The 17,191-nt window shown below is 45.2% G+C and overlaps 1 protein-coding gene and 1 long non-coding RNA gene across 6 annotated transcripts in view; one reads left to right on the top strand and one right to left on the bottom strand.

Moving 5' to 3' along the window:
- Positions 1-4,636: 4,636 nt before the first annotated feature.
- LOC109394019 (uncharacterized) lies at positions 4,637-8,083 on the bottom strand. Its single transcript, XR_002126372.1, has 3 exons — positions 8,007-8,083; positions 5,703-5,904; positions 4,637-4,701 (listed from the first exon to the last, which is right to left on the bottom strand). It is a non-coding gene; the product is annotated as an uncharacterized LOC109394019 (long non-coding RNA).
- A 77-nt stretch (positions 8,084-8,160) lies between these two features.
- AGPAT4 (1-acylglycerol-3-phosphate O-acyltransferase 4) overlaps positions 8,161-17,191 on the top strand; it is a 118,272-nt gene continuing 109,241 nt past the window's right edge. The window contains exon 1 of one of the 5 annotated variants that reach the window (XM_019663787.1): positions 8,161-8,291. The gene's annotated coding sequence lies outside the window, so the exon portion shown is untranslated. Of the gene's footprint in view, positions 8,292-8,324; positions 8,978-17,191 lie in introns of those variants that run through there. The other 4 variants (XM_019663790.1, XM_019663788.1, XM_019663786.1 and 1 more) reach the window with 4 other exon arrangements.

Below are 17,191 nucleotides of genomic sequence, written 5' to 3'. Positions count from 1 at the left end.
TTATTTGGTGTGTGGAAGGTGTGCGGAAGAGGGGGTAGTCTTATACGGCGAGTATATAACAAACTCTGTATTTTGAGTGGAAATGTTAGGGGGTCATCTTATACTTCGGCAAATACGGTAAATATTTGAATTTGTGTCCATGGTGTATTCCTTCATTTATTTATTTTAGTCTTCTTTAATTTCTCTTAATAGAGCTTTATAGCTTCTTGTATAAAGGTCTTACACATCTTTCATAAGATTCATTCCAAAGCGATTGAGTTTTTTTTAATGCTATTGTAACTATTTTCATTTTTCGAATTCTTCATTATTGTGTATTTTTTGACTACCCAAAGCTGTATGACAAGCCATCCCAGACTCAGTGCTGTGAAATAACAGCCCTTTTATCCTACCGTGGCCTCTGTGGGGAAACAAGCTAGACAAGGTACAATAAAAATGTCTCCTCTGCTCCAAGGTGCCCAGGGCCTCAGCTGAGAAGACTCGGACAGCTGGGGTGACTCAAATGGCTGGGGGAACCATCTGGAAGGTCCCTGACTCACAGATTGGTTACCATTCTGGACTGACTCACAGGCGAGGCTCCTCCAGGACCATTTACAGAAGCCCTTCATGTCACCTCTCATGTGCCTTGGCTTGTCACAGCTTAGCAGCTGGGCTCTGGTAGAAGGACCCCTGAGAGTGACCTTGCAGAGTGCAAGCATTTTCAATGACCCAGAAGGAAGCTACTCAGCTTTTTCTGGCAGAGCCTTGGGAGCTAGGCAGCATCATTTCTACCATGCTCTGTTGGTCACAGTTGAGTCATAAGGCCACCAGATTCAAGGGAGGGGGAGGAAACCCCATCTATTGATGAGGGAGTGGTAAGTCACACTGCAGAAGAGCCTGTGGCATGGCAGACATCACCATGGACATCTTTGTGAAATGCAGCCTGTCACATGGTATGCAGATGCCATTCACGTTAGCATGTTGACCTTGTAAAACACTAATTCTAACAAATTACCTACAGATTCTTTTGGAATTTTTTTTTATACAGACATGTCCTTGCAAATAATTGGAATTTTATTTCTTCTTTTCCAATCCTTACACTTTTTATTTCTTTTTCAGTAATTGGTTTCTCTACTGTCTCATAAGTGATTCTATTACACTCTTGAATTTGCTCTCCCTCCATTTTCAGGATACAGTTGTTTTGGAAACCATTCTATAAAAATATACAGACAATACAAATGTTACACAGAAAGGTGGGAGGGGCGGAGTAGTGCACAGTGATGAGGTGGGGACAGGGAAGGGTACATTTTCTTCCTAACTTGGAATTTTGAGGCCCTTCATTTCCCCCTTTTTTTACTCGAGGCCCAACCATATAATTGGATTGAAAAAGTTTATTTCACAATTTAGCCAAACCGCGGTTGTTAAGACATCCACTAAGAGGGTTCTCTTAGAAACAACTCAGATCCTTCTTTTCATCTCAGCAACAACTAACTTTAAAAGCCCCTGGGAAATTCCCCCTCCGGTTCCCTGTTGGCCAGCTCAGTGCAGAGTCATCAAAAGAGCCAGCTCCCGTGTGGCGAGCGCTTGAAGTCTGGAGATCTACCCAGAAGAGAAGTGCACGGGTGACTGGACACCAGCTCATGGAAAATGTGATGTGACAGGCCACATATTCCAATAAAGGCATGTTTGGGGATGTGAGCATGTAGAGACCAGCTCACACTGTGTATATCCTGGCCCTCCATGAATGCAGGGACCACGCTCTGTGACTGCTAAGTGTGGGGCGTGGCCACCACATCACTTAGTCCCAAGAGCTCATGAGCTGCTCTCTGGCAGTGCTCAAGACACAGGCACCCAGAGTGCAGACAGTGGGGACACGGAAACGTGCTACCTTGTTCAGTAGAACAATCTTCTTAGCAGGATTTGGAGAATGCTGAGGCAAGGTGCGGCAACTAGAGAAAACATCCCACAGGCCCCGCTCCTCCATGGATGGGCCAGGAAAACATATTGGGTGGGAGCGTAGTCAAGACAACCAAGAAAGCACATCAGTAACAAGCTCAGGGGCCAGGTGCTGCCAGTTTCTGTGTCAGGGTGGGAGATGGCCCTGCCACAGCCCAGTGGGACTGTGGGGACTCACTCAGGTGACCAGTGTCACTCAGCTGGAAGCAAGGCAAGACACGAACAGCCCAGGAGACATGCAGAGGGCCAGAACCACACCTCATCGCTCTTCTCTGCGGCGTCTTGCTTACTCTGCTGCTTACCTTTCTCCCCTGGCAAAGGCTCCCTCTCAGCCGGCTGCTCCAGGTCTGCCTCTGCTTACTGGCAACGTCCATCGTCCTGGGCCACCCAGGTGCCTTGGGAAATGTCTGGCTGGCACAGCTCTGTTCTGCAGCTTCCACCTGGAGAAAAGCGCACATCCTTCAGACAGGGACACCCTGTGTGGGGGACGTGGGACACTTCACTCTTCCTCTGTCCCACACCCCACCCTACAGGTGGGACAGAGGAAAACGTGTGCTCCTTCTGGGGACAGGCTGCACCCAACTACCCAGCCAGCATCCTAACCCACATGTTTTCTCCAAAAGCCCAAACTCTTTCTATGTCAGCAGACTCAAAATGTACAAAAAGAAACCCACAAAAAACAAATAATATAAACGGAGCCACTTTAACATAGAGTCGGAGCTGCCATGACACAGGAACTGCCTGGCACGTCTGATGCCTCAAACCTTTGGAATGTTAAAACAGGGCAAAATAACCTTTGGATCGGGCCTAGGGCAACATTGTATCCAAAAGAACTGTTTGCAAAGATAACAAGAAACCAGATATTATGACTACTAGACTGATGACTACTGGACTGAAAGTTTAAAACATTGTTTAGAATTAGCATCATTATGTTAGCTTATCTGCACCAATAGAAATGCCTTCCTTCTATGGGTGTCATTGTCCCTTCTTCTCATAAATACCCCTGGCCGCTGTCTCCTAACAGGAACACTATTTGGGCTTCTGCCTGAATCAGTGCGTTGCAGACAGCTCTTCTTTTTTGATCCCAAATGGATGCTTGTTGCCTCTTGCTTTGACCTTTTATTTTTAGGTTAACAAGAAAAAATGGAAGACATTTAATAAATGGCATGAAAGGATGGCAAAACTTGCTTATCGTCTTGAACATCTTATACCATACACAAAAAAGGGACTCAGAATAACAAATTAAAATTTATATGCAAATGATAAATATTAGTACCAAGACCAAGGCATAAATGGTCAATGCATAAGAATATGGCTCACACAAAATACATACAAATGACAAGAATAGGTAAAAACGAGTGTGCTTTGAAAGAGCTTGACCCTCACATTTAATGTACAAAAGTTAAAATTGGCATTATTTAAAATTGTGAAACTTGCAAAACATTTTTAAGGTATTAACCAATGATAGCGAAGTGGTGATGAGCTGCATGTATCAGTACATTCAGTGGGACTATCTTAGGGCGTCACCCAAAGAGAAAACCATGTCTGTCGTAATAGCGGTGTAGTACAGAGGTTAAAACTATGGTCTGAGTTAGGCACACCTCAGTGGAAATTCTGCCTCCGCTATTTACCAGCTACGTAACCTTGAGGAAGTGACTTGCCCCAGCTAATCTTCAAATTGCTCATATATAAAATGGGGAAAAAAATAGTATCTAATACAGAGTGCTCAGTGCTCAATAAATGGAAGCGAATGAAACTGAGAAATGATCCCTAGGAGGAGGAAGCAGGTAATACTCAACAGGAGGACAGATATTAGCATTATTGTATACTAAGTATTTTGGACACCATTAAGAAGATAATTATGAAAATTCTGATAAGGAAATCTGTTTAGGATGTGTGAAATAAAAATATAATGGAATTTTCTGAGCTACTATGAAAACATGAAAATATGCATGCGAAATTTCTTTGAGTTACTGGAGTAGAAACAGAGTTTTACCTGCCTGTAGCAAGAGGTGATTCAGGTGATTATGTGTGTTCACTTGGTTAGCACTTATGGAGCCCGGTGACATGTCAGATCTTTGAAAATAAAGAGCCTGTCCTCATAAGCTAGTAGGTAATAAATACACAAAAGCAACCAATCCAGTGCCATTGTGGTAAACGCATTAATTCATATAAGCTCAGGCCACTCTTCCTATTAAAGAAGCTGGGGGCCTCCTGGAGGAGATGGTAAGCACCTCTCGGAGGCTGGGAGAGGGAAGTCAGCTGATGAGAGGTAAACGAGGGTGGTCCTTGGCAAGTATGGAAGGAGGCAAGAGGTGACACTGGAGAGAGAGGTGGGGCCAGGGCATAAAGTCTAGCATGTTACCCAAAGGAATTTGAGTTTTGTGCAGAAACAAAAAGTTGAAGGTTCTTTTGCAGTCAACCAAGAGACAAGTGATGGGACCTGGACTCAGCCAGCCGCAGTGGCGATGAGAGGACAGGACTGTTTATAAATGTCTTTGAGAAGAAAATTAACAGGTGGCGTGAGGAGAAAGAGATGCAAGAGGAACAGGGCACAATCAAAGGTACCTTTGAAGTCACCATTCACCGAAACAGGGAACCAGAAACTTGTGGAACAGAACTCCAGAGCCCTGGCAAGATTGGGGCCAAAAGGTCAGCTTTGGAGATGCCTTTGGGTTCGCTCCATGAAGACATTCATCAGATTACTGGGTAAACGTGTCTGAGGGTTAGGAAAGAGATGCCAACTGGAAATACAGATCTGAAAGTTGTCTGTATTTCAGTGACGGGGATGAGGAGAGAAGAAAAAAAGGATTACTTTTTGAACTTCTGTACTATTTCAGGGGCTTCACATATACTGTCTCAAATAAACATCTTGACCACGAATTTTATGTCTGAGGAAGAAGCTAAGACTCCAAAAACTTATGTAAAGAATCAGGACTCTCTGCCATCTCTTGCAAATCAGTCGTGAAGCGAAGATTTCTTGAACTACACTTGGCTTTGGCTTGAAAACAAGATAAAATGAGTGATCACGAGGAAAAAATGTCATATACGTTTTGCCAACTTTGCTCTGAGGGTTGCCAAACTCCAAGATTAATTTTCCTTGGGTGAAACTGACTCTGTATAAACTCAAATGTACGGAGTACAGATGAACTTTTAATAACCACACCTAGAATAATGAACATGAGTTTAAGCAGAAATTCTCATTTTAACATTTTTATGCCAATAGATTTTCTTTCAGACTTGTTTTTTCCTCTGAAAGCCTAGGGAATACAGTGGAAAAAATGTGAAGGTAGGAATCATTTAAAAGGGAGGATTTGCTTCAGCGCTGTTTCCTATTCACTGTGTAACCCAGGACAAGAGGACCCTCGGAAAAATGAGAGATTTGGACTAGAACAAGTACTTCGCAAACTTTATGTGTTTGTGAGTCTCCCGGGGATGCTGTTAAAATGCAGTTTCTGAGTCACCAGCTCCAGAACCACAATTTAATTAGATTACCTTCTAAGTAATGATTAAGGGCTTAAATGATTGCCAAATAGAGAAAAGCATTATGTCAACAATTCGTACCAAAATTTATTTTCAAGAATTTATTTTCAAGTGTTCTGCTTATAAAAGTAATCCATGCTTAATTACAATTTAAAAATAATCACACAATAGTATAAAGTGCAAGGGCTGAAAATCATCCAGACTTAAATACCTCTCAAAATACGTGATGTCTTTTCACCTTGTTATGAGGACTACGCAAGTTAACTTTCAGTATTCTTTTGTGTTACCTTGTCTTTTCAAATTAGATCCTGAAGCCGGTAACTTTTCAATTTGCTGCCCATCAGCTGGGCCTTGATTTATTTGAGTTCAGTTCTTCCTATCATGGTAGATTGGCTCCTGTGTCATATGATTTCCAGGTGCTCATCTCTTGTGTACAGGAGGAGGAAATGAGTGAATTTTCCAGGGTCACCCCTGCCCAACTGAATTGACCTGAAGATACGGAGAAGAGAGAGCAGCTAAGTGAATATTGGGAACAATTTTTAAGTGGCTTAAAACAAACTTCCAAGTTAAGGTTCATCAAGAGCTGATCCACAGAGGGTTCTGTATGTCCATGAATGTTCAGGGAATGACTTCAGTCACAATCATTTATCAAGGAGGGAAACTTATCTAGTTCCTCTCTACTTCCCTGGCGGATTGTTAATGGTAAAGCTATGTGAGTATACTTAAAATGATTGCAATAATAACACTATAGACTTAAGAGCTTGTTGGTCATAAAAACATATAGATGACACATTTTTAAGGCTCAACTAGAGTTGGTTGAAATATACAACTATTGAATGTAAGATTATACAATAGATTCCAAATACCAATTTGCCTTTATTATTTACACTTTTTTTTCTTTGTCTTCTCGAGTCAGCCACAGTTCCTACTGTGTGCCAATTTACTGTCACCTGGAAGAGCTGAGCGAGCCTTTGCATAGCATCCTCCTTACCTTGTCCGTTATAGTTTTTGAATGTTTAGTAAGTGGATGGATAAAGAAATGACATCTCTTCCTTCTACTTACATTTGTATATGAGGTTGCATCTTTTTTGTTGTTGTTTATTGGCTATTTGTGTATCCTTTTTTTGAGTTACCAGTTTATGCCTTTTACCTCCTTTTAAGCCTCTCCAATTACCAGCATTGTTTTCTTACAGGATCGCTAGTGAATATACTGTTCCTTCTCACCCCTTTTGCAGCTTGCTGTGAGCTAAGGAACTGTGTGGACACGCTCCCTTCTTTCCCTCTCCCCATCCTTGGGACCGTTTGTGAACCTTGTACAGACTTCAGCCTACATGGCATCTTAACTGTCTACAAGTCTCTTTCTCTCCTAAGACCTTGGGGCAATGGCATGTCTTATTCATGTTTTTCTACCTTCAGCAACTAGCACAGATTCTCAATAAGGATTTGTTGAACTGAATTGTTAGATTGTGACCCGGAGATAGTCACAGATCCTTGTCTAAATAGAAATAGCTAAATAAGGATATCTAAAATTAAGGTGGACTCTAAAGGGAACCCTGAATAAAGTGCATAGGATTGAATCTATGAAGGTCATACTTCCACTTTAAATTTTTAGAAGTAGTCATTTTTTTCTCCCATATTTCTCAGCTATATTTCTGAAATAATTAAGATTGTGAGCAACATCTAGATGAGCAAAGTTACTCATGTTACTATAGCAATAAGCATGATAATAATTATGATCATAATGGAATAAAGACACATTAAAAATATTGAGATCCGGATAAGACTTGCAATTGTCAACATTTTAAATTTCATATTGTTTCTACCGAAGTCATTAGCTGTACTTGTCATAAAGATAGCACAAATTTGAGCAACTTGTAGGTTTTGAAATAAACTTCCATTCAAAATTCAAATATGAAAAACAATCAGTGTAACTCTACTGAGAAGCACTTTGAAAAACCCTTGCAGGTTTCTACAATCCTAGATACAAATGGATTTTAAAACATAATTTAAAAAGTTACAAGAAAGGACTCAAAACTGCATTGGCTGCAAGAAACTCCTATAGACATTTTTATAAGCATTTCCATATGGTCAGATTTATTTTCACATGGATAGTCAAATAAGCCGTTGCCCCCAATGGGTTCTCTGCGCAGGCCTCTTTTTCAGTCTCAGATGTTGTGCCTCCTCATGTAGCTTTGCCCTCCCCTTCCCATCACTATGGAAATGCCACACACCCTAGAGGGCCCGGCCCAAACCCTGTTTCCTGAGTGCTGAATGCCTTCCCCGCATCGCGGCCCAAACCAGCTCTTCCCACCCCCTCTGTTCTCCTGGCGCGCTGTTTCCTTGTTGTTTGTTATGTTTAGCACTTTTGTAGTTCTTAGTAATTCTGCAAGGTGTTCAAGTTATTTGCGAACGTTTGATTTCCCCCTGTAGATTGCAGACATCTACAGAACGGGGGTAAACACAGAAGACATATGTGAATCCTCCTATTATTGTGACTGTGTTTCTGATAGGGAACTTTTGAAGGGCCTGCACGCCTTCACTATTTGGAGGCTGAAATCGTTTTTTTAAGGAATGTTGGTGACCCGGCGTACCTGGAGTTTCAAGAGCCCGCCCTCTTTGCAAGTCGTGCAGACACTCTTATTTGATGAAGGTCCGCCCACCCGTCCCCAGCGCACCGCGGTGTGAGTGCCACGTGCACGCGTGAGTGTGCGCGGTGGCACTCTCCCCCGGGGGCCACTTGGCGCGGAGAAAGTGCCTCCTTTTTCGCGTTCTTCGCATCTCACAGCTCGAGTTCTCCTGGTTGTTTGGTCGAAGGTGCCCGGCGGCTCTCCGGAGCGGAATGCAGCCTCCATCCAGCCCAGCGTGGCCAGCGAGAGGTGAGGGGCGGGGGGTCAGACGCGGGCATTTTACAAAAACGCATCGCTTGTCTGCTCGCTGAAGGAGACGGGAGTCCGTTTAGGACAGTTTCCAGGCTGCCGTCTGTCCGAGCGGAGCGGGGAGGAGCCATGTCGGCCCAGGGATGCAACAGGATTTGGGGACGCGGAAGGAAACGCAAGGCCACCTAGCGGGCTTTGTCTGGGATCCTGGCAGGTTCGCGAGCCGGGTTTCCGACGCGAAGCCGACCCAAGCCCGTCTCGCACTTCTGGGAAGGGGCAGGCGGTGACTCAGATTACACCGGCCCCGATCTGCCCTCCCCGCAGCCGCTCAATTGTAGCTTTAAAAGGAAGTGACATGGGGTGGGGAGAGGCGTCAGCTGAGGACCACTTTTTTTTCCCCTTCCCTCCGAAGGGTCCACCCCATGGGTGGAGTCTCGCCTTTTCTTCCCAGCGTTGGCTGACTTACAGCTCCTCTAAAGTAGTGGCAATCCCTGCGCCCCAGCCTGCGCCCCTTCAGCGCCTCCTCTCCAAGTCCATGCGTCCAGGGCTGCCAGGAAGGAGGTTGGTGCCGCTCGCGTGCTATTTCCAGGCGACTTCACCTCTGGGCGTGGCGGATTTCTGTCCCTCTTTCTGTCACGGTTATTCTCTCCTTGGCTGGATTTCATGAGACCCTTTGGAAGGGGTAGGTAGGTGCAGACCGAGGAACCCGGGCGGGCGGAGGAGAAGGAAGTGAGGCGCCCCTGGGAACGCGGTGGGCAGCCCGGGAAGGCACCGCGGGGCTCGCTGCTACCGAAGGACTTTCCTTTGTGCTCAGCCGGGTGAGCCTTCCTTCCCCTGCGGTGATTGCGAGCGGCTGTCTGGGCCTCGTTTCACGCTGCCCCCCGGACCCCCGCGGGTTAAATCTTTTTTTCTTTATTTCTGCAATAGATGAAGCCGGGAGAAGGTTCCTGTTACATATCGGTCTCTTTTGTGTCATGCAACATGTTCTTCCCTCTCTGGCGTTTCTATGGCAACCACAAAAATACTACACAAAATGCGGCCCCGACATAAATTGATTGATCTGTTTTTCCCTCCGAGTTGGCTGCTTTCGCGCTGGTTGTTGCCTAGGCTGGCTGAAACCCAGCATGGCTTTGTGCTACCCCTCCTCACTCTCATTTTGGTTTTTCCCTATCACAGGAGGGCTGGGGGAGGGGAGTTGTCAAGGAAACGGGCATTTGTAATTACAGCTTTATTTACTTAATTTTCAGCCCATGCATTTCTCCCTCGTATCTAGGAATTATGAAAGGCACGGTTTGATGTTTACGTCAGCCTGCAGTTTCTGGTCTTTTTTAGAAAACCTGAGCAGTTCTCACGACGTGATATTAATGCTGGGATCAGACTAAGGTGGGAGGGCACTCACTTCTTTGTAGGAGGTGAGAAAAGTTTTGGAGGGTGTTTGAGAATCAGCACCGAGAGATATGGCATTGTCTGCTCAGGTTTGCCCCAAAGTCTAAATATTTAAAGCGGGAGGGGTCTTTGCTCTGGTCGGAACGGGTTTAGCACCAAATCTAAGTTCAACAAGTGTGAGGGAGGAACAAATGGTGCCAGCAGGAGTCTGTTTTTTGGGCATTGCATGAATCACTCACATTGTCCACCCTGGTTAATATGAGGCTGCATAGACCTCATTTTCAAAACTGGGAAAGCGTTAACCCATCTGTGATCGTTAGCTAAGCATCTTCATTTGGAAAGAAAGTATCATGAAATAAGGGAGAATGTGAGTGTGAGTGAGTATGTGAGTGTGTGTGTGTGTGTGTGTGTGTGTGCGCACGCGCGCGTGCGCGCTTCTGGGTGTGCGTATAGGTGGCAGGGACCACGGGGAAGTCAAGACCCCTAAGTAAAAACTAGTGAATCTTCTTAATATTTTCAATGAGGAGAAAAAGAATTGATTTTCAGGAAGAATATAAAACATGAGAGAAAGGTATCATCTATCTAGTAATAAGCAAAGTTAAGCATGATTAGAGTCAAGTGATACGTATGTTGGAAAGACATCGTCCAAAGGGTCCTATTCACAGGTAGGAGTCACACTGACGCTTTTGCTCACTACACCTGAGGAAATGTTTGATAACCGACGGCACTCTTTTAATGGGCATCCCAAGTCCCCAGGTTAGCCTCATCTGTAGTTTTGGATAAAGATTTGTGAAAGTCGCTTAGTCCTCACTTTGCCTTCCCAAAATTGAAGCCAAAAGCATTACTCAGAAATCTCTTAGTGAGTGGAAGCAGGGAGAAGGGGTGGTTTTCGGGAGGTTCTGTTTGTCAAGATCCTTATCTTTAACGTGCTGTTATCTGTGACTTACACAACTTATTAGAGTGCAAGAGGTCTTAAATATTGCAGATGCAAAAGTTATCTGAAAATCGGGACTAAATAGCATGGCACAAAACTGACTAAACTAAATGGAATGAAGAGAATGAGTTAAAGGGCATAAAGTGTAGAAAAGTGTCATGAAAAAGAATATGACTTGTTTTGGAAAGCACATGTTAGTACACGAACAGTTGGATGGTAGGTTTTTGATGTTTGCAAAGAGTCATGCAAAGCAGTTGTGCTAGTTTTTCTAGCATGAAAATGGTCCTCAAGGATATAGATTTATCACATGACACTGAAGCGGCGTTTAAGCCAAAGCCTGTGATGCAGGCACTCTTGGGTTTCCAGATCTAGGAAGTGCACAACCAAAAGCCTTATGGGATGGAGTTCTAAGGAACAGTAGCAAGAATTTTTTGGAAGCACAGCCAAAAATAAGTGTACTGCCCTACAGTCAGACCCTGAGTAGAGGTTAAAAACATAATTTGCAGCCTTGACTTGGGGACGGTTGGTGGAACTGTAGATGCAAAGCAAGCTCAGGGTCTCGTGAAAGAGGCTGAATGGAGGCGATGCCCAGGCGAATGGCTTCTGAAATTGGAGTCAGTCTGCATTGTGTTAGGATCCCACTGTCTGGAAGGCTCTGAACTGGGTGCTGTCAAGTTTGTGAAGAAAATAGAAATTGTAGCCTGTGCTCTCAAGTTTAAATCCACCAACCAGGGCTGACAACATGTGTAGGTGAGCACACAGCTGGGGAGAAGGAGGCAAGACAAGAGGGAGATGAGAAAACAGGAGGCAGTTAATCTCAGAGGAATAGCCTGAGGATGATGATGTTGAAGGCTTGAAGGGGAGGAGACAGACAATTCAAGGGGAAGAAGGCATAGGTTTCCCAGACGACAGGGCTGGATGGTAAGAGATGGGTCACTATTCAAGGTTCTTGTCCCAAGCATCTGTCTCTAGTGTGGAAATCGGGCTGGTATGCTCTATGCTGATGGAAAGGACTAGTAGGTAATAGATTCGGGGATAGAATTTTGTTTAAATCAGAACAAGAAAGATTGATAGAAGAAAGACAATGTGAGTGGAAGGCAGAATCCTTCCTAATCCAAGTATTCTTGAATTATTCTTGAGCTGAAGCTCGAGGAGGGAAGGCCAGACTTAAATCAGACTTTTAAACAAGTAAGAAGTTTGGGAGAGGTGATCCCACAGGTGCCCACAACATCAGTCTAAGAAACCTACCCTTGCCATCGCATTAAACTGTGGGACGCTCAGATGAGCGTTTGGCCAACCAGTTACATTTTGTGCGATGGGCTATGTTCTGGAAAGGAGGACTAATGGGTATGAAGAGATGCTTTGTGCACAGCTCCGAATGGTTTTTGACCCCTGAATGTTTGCAGAAGCACATGTGATCAAGCCTGCTTAATAATCATCTAATATTACCCAGAGCCTGGGCAACTCTAATTCAATACTCTTGCCCAAGACAGAGAATCAGTTTGGAAAGCAAGTTTTGGAACTCTGAGATTTGGCTTGGTGTGTGGACCAGGGAGGATCACGAAGGCCATGGGAAAGAAGAAGCTTAGCTCATGGACTCGTTCTTTTAACGCTACTTGTCGTGCGTCTATGATCTGCCAAGTGCTATGGACACAACTGTGAGCAAAACCAGATATAGTATAAATAGCGGCTACTTTCCAATAGCTGAAGGGTTTTTACGGGAGCTACTGTGACTGGCTGATATCCATTTTCTTCTAATGACTGAATAAGAGGAAATGACTTAAAATAAGAGCAATTTTTGGTGAATGTTATCATAGAACAACCTATCTAACCTGCCTTGCTTTGTTTTTCAAGACGCCCTCTTGCTCCATAAAGATTTTCTACCTGTTTTCGTTTTTGTCTTCATTTTCTACTCCGATCTGGTTTGCTCTACTTCTCCCTTTGACCCTAAGTCCTACTTTTCAGGCATCATTTACTCAGGCACTCATTCATTTGTTCATTCATTCATACATTCATCATACATTCACCCATCCATGTATTCATTCACTCAACAAATGATATTGAGTATCCTGTATCAGACAATAGCTATTATGGATGTAGCAATAAATAGGAAATGATTTCTTCCCTAAAGAAGCCCCAGAACTAGCAGGGGGACAGTTGTAGAAACAGCTTCTTAAACCATGGGGTATTATTTTTGATAGAGGCATTTTTTTTTTTTTTTTGGTTAACGGCACTGGGTGTTTCTTTTATTGTTGAACAATTTTGTACATAGATCATGCTGGGCAGACAGGAGGAGATTGGTCAGCAGTTGACTGCTGTCCATCTTATAAATTTCTTGTATCTTCCACATTGGTTGAGCTTATGGCTGGTGTCAGTAGACAGTTATTGATTAAATAGGAGAAGTGGGATTTCTAACACTGGAGACATAGATGAACAGGGTCCAGAAGGCTTGTACATTCTTTTTCTGAAAAGTACAAGCTGAAAAAGATAATCTCTCCTAGTGAATTACTCAGAGACTTCCGTGGGGCTATAGCTCCCTCCAGGTGGACTCAAAATATAGCATATTTAAAAGAGAAACTCTCACCTGCATGAAAATTACATGCCCATTGGTTTCCTAAACAGCCTCTTGTCATTTAGAGCTAGATTTCCCATAACACCTTGCAAGTCTGTGTCTCATTCGGACAAAACCAAGTAGCTTTCAATGCCTGAAGTCTAAGTACCCGAAGTAAGGAATGTTGAAACCTCGCGGCCATACTTCCTGTTTGTGTCCCCTGAAGTCATGAAGCTCCTCTCAGTAGGATTGTTTTGTCCCGCTTAATGTCTACCTTCAGAATGGAAATTACATGGGCAACATAACCGAGTTCATCGGGAGCCCCGCCCACCTCTGCTCCCCTGACCTTCCATCTGGAGAAAACTTCTGGCAAGGTCCCCTTCTTCTTCTTTGTTATTTTGATCTCAGATGAGATCAGCTTCTCCCTTAGGCTTGAAGCTGTTCCAGATAATTCTGGTTGGTACAGCCCTCTCCCCTCTGAACTTGGGTTGAACATAATAGCCGTGATGCGCTCATTTCTGTGTAGGATCCTATGAGAGAAGAGGCACATTTTGAACTTCAGGGTAGTTTGAAGCTGGACACTAAAATCCCTGCCGGTGGCTATTCCTTAGTCTGGGTGATGACAGGTAACCCGCAAATGCCATCAGAGACTCAGAGGTGACTGGCTAACCTGTAGGACATACAAGAGCGAGAACAGCCCACCCTTCCTGAGGGCTTCCCACGTGCGAGTCTATTACACAGACTTCACATTCATTAATTCACTTCATCCTAAGAACAAACAGAGCAGGTAAAAACTACAATCACTTTCATTTTACAGATAAAGAAAGCAAAGATTAGAGAGTGTAAGTGACTCACTAGTATAATAAGTAACAGAGCTGAGATTTGAAACTAGACCATCGACTTCCAGAGCCCTGGCTCCCAACCACGGTGCCCTCCCATGTCACTGGGGTCATAGTCACCCATCTGTCCCCAGGGTGGGCACAGTGCCTGGTACATCACAGACATGCAGTAAAACAATTCTGGAATAATGATCGACTACCTACCACGTAGATCTCCCCCTTGCATGCCTCTCATCCCGTTTTTATAACCTGCAGAAATACTAGAAGAGAGACTCATATTGTAGAGCTTAGGGGTGGGGGCGGGGATGACTAGTACCAGTGCTTACGGGACGAGCTGCTGTGGTTTTCACAGAGCCTTGCTGTTCTGATGTGGTCCAGCGGAGAGGTGACATGGTGGAGGAAGGGAAAGGGCCCTGTGATAAAATATTTGCGTGACAGTGCAGCACATACATCAAATTAAATATGAACTGTTCTCAAAACCAGTGTTTAGCCAAGGGTTGACTTTTGCTGAGAAGTCACTCTTAAGGATATTGCTCTCAGTGGTTCCCAGGGCTGGGGGTGGAGAGTCAGACTTCCTTTTCTGTTGTTGATCATCAACACTTCTATGGCCAGGTTTAAAAGCAGAGCGTCTTCTCTGAAAAGACACTGCCAGTGCTTATCTTAGAAAAACTTTGAAATGAGAATGGCAGAGATGAGTTGACCCAGGAGTGAAATTTGGTCTCTTCCCCATCTCCATCAGCTCCCCGAGAGCTGTCACCTCTCTGTGGGCAGAGGTTAACCCAGGCTGATGAAATTTTAAAGAGTGTGCCCATACCAAGTGCTCTCCCTAGGAGGCTGCAGCCAGCCCCACACAACGCAATCATTTTCAATTGAAAACTTCCTAGGTCTGGGGGTGAGTAATTCTGGCTCACTCCTCTTCCCTCTGTCTCCTGCTATGGGGAAGGGTGGGCTGGAAGGAGAGGTGGCCAGCCGCTGCCTTCCCCAGATGTGTGTAACCCTTTGTGCTCGTCACCGGAGCAAACACCTGGCCTCTTGTCCTGACATTCTCCCCATCCCATTGACCCCTCATAAAACAGCCACTTTTTCTCGATGCTATTATATTGTATGGCAATCATCTCTTTACATTTCTATCCTAATGGCTGCCATGGGTGCTTATTGATGGCAAGGGATTTCCAGTTGCCCTGTTTCTAGCACAGAGCCGAGCACCTGGCACCGGATGGGTGTTTTGTCTAGAGAAATGGTGGGCACCTGGTGTCAGGACTCAGATTTACCTAATGATGGCCTCCCAACCTCCCAGGTTGACATTCCTTATAGGGCAAATTCTCAATCTCATCACTGTTGACATTTTGGGCCAAAGAATTCTTTGCCGTGGGGGCCGTCCTCTACATTGTAGGATATTTAGCAACATCCTTGGCCTCTGCTCTCTAGATGCCAGATGTACTCTCCCGCCCCAGTTGAGATAGCCAAAAAATGCTCCAGACATTGCAAAATGTCCCCTGGAGGGGCAAAAACCCCTGCCATTGAGAACCACTGCTCCAGGGAATTCCCTCTAACCCTCAGAAGTCCGCTTCGTCCACTCCGTGATCCAAGCAAACCCAGCTCTCAGGACTAACGTGCACTCACCGTGTTTACAAAGACCAGTCCAAACCAAAGAGGCAATTCATCCATTTAAATTAATAAGTAGACAGGAATTGAAAACTAATAATACAATAAGCAAAGAGTAGATACGTACCAGAAGTATTCAAATACTTGGTGCCCTCTCTTCTGCTGGCAAAGCTGCCTGGAGGGTCACAGTGTAACCCGAGGTGGCTGGGGAGGGGAGGGGGGGCAGGGTTAGGTGGTCTAACGGTGCCCAGTCCCAGAGCTCTGTTTAGAAAGACCCTACCCCTCTGCCTGGCTGAGCCCAGCCGCCTAAATTCTCAGTGGAACAACCCCCTCCCCCTGATGGAAGGGATTAACCTACCTAAAGAAAGGATGGTGAGAGCGCCTAGCATTCCTGACTTCACTTACCTCTGCTGGGACTCGCTGATTAATTCCCAATTTCCTAGGCCCTCACCTGAACCCACGTACTCCACACCTGGATCTCACTAGTTACTGATTTGCCTCTCGGCACCCACCTTCCCTTGCTGTCTCCAGCTCTTCTCACTTAGGAGAGGGCCCCTTTCATTGCCTGTCCTGGGCCAGCCGACCTGCATTAGCTTTAAGTAAGGCCCCGGCCACCCAACCCCCACCTGGTGCACACTAGGTGTTCAGTCACTGTCCTGCCCCACCTTTTGTCTGCCCTTCTCCCCTCCTTCCAGGATTAGAGTACAGGCATGAGTGGGGCAGCTCTGTTATCCTAACTTCCCATAAAATTCCAGAACCCTCTTACAGTACTTCTTCCCAAATGCTTGTATCTCGCCTACTGTTGGCCAAACACTAGGGTGTAAGGATGAGTCAGACAGGTTTGCTGACAGTTTGGGGAGGAAGAGCATGGAAAGGGGAACTGACAACCGCCCTGCCCTGTCTGGGGTTTCAGAAATGCTTTCTAGAGAAGAGCGTAACCCCAAGTGAGGTCTGAGAAGCAGGAGGACTGGTGCTAGGGCGCCCCGTGTCAGGGGAGGGCAGAATGTGAGTCAGGAGGTGACTAGAGATGAGAGGAATGTGGCCTGCCCGGCCAGGTGGGCTTAGAACAGTCCTGGAGAACTCATCTGGGCCATCATGGCCAGAGGCAGGCAGACCCCAGTCAGGCTGGTGCCGGTGTCCAGGAGATAGAGGTCGCATCAGTCCTGGGGGAGGACTCAAAGAGGGACCCGTCTGAGAATTGCAGGAGGTGGAGACACAGAAGTTGGTCACTGGTTGTACAGAAGGCCTCTTTGACCCTCTGGGATAGTAAATACGGGGGGGGGGGAACAAAACAAAATGAAAACAACCCTTTTCTATAATGTTCTTCCCTAAGGGTCACTCATAATGTGCTTTGTAATGTAGTCATTTATGTTCTTTAGTACTAGGTGGTTCCCTCTATTTAGCATTTGCTCCTGTGTTGTGTGCTCTGCCTGGCATATCTCGTTTCATCCTGACTCCAGCCCAGTGGGTTATGAATTATCTTCTCTAATCTGACTTGAAACTGAGACAGAGATTGGTTAGCCAGCTTTCCTAAAGTCACAGAGCTGGGAACACGTGCTCGTGGAGCAGACTGTGACTTGTGGTC

The sequence above is a fragment of the Hipposideros armiger genome, unplaced genomic scaffold, assembly GCF_001890085.2.
Source record: "Hipposideros armiger isolate ML-2016 unplaced genomic scaffold, ASM189008v1 scaffold_404, whole genome shotgun sequence".
Taxonomy (NCBI): Eukaryota; Metazoa; Chordata; class Mammalia; order Chiroptera; family Hipposideridae; genus Hipposideros; species Hipposideros armiger.
This window is presented reverse-complemented; position numbering and strand designations above follow the sequence as displayed.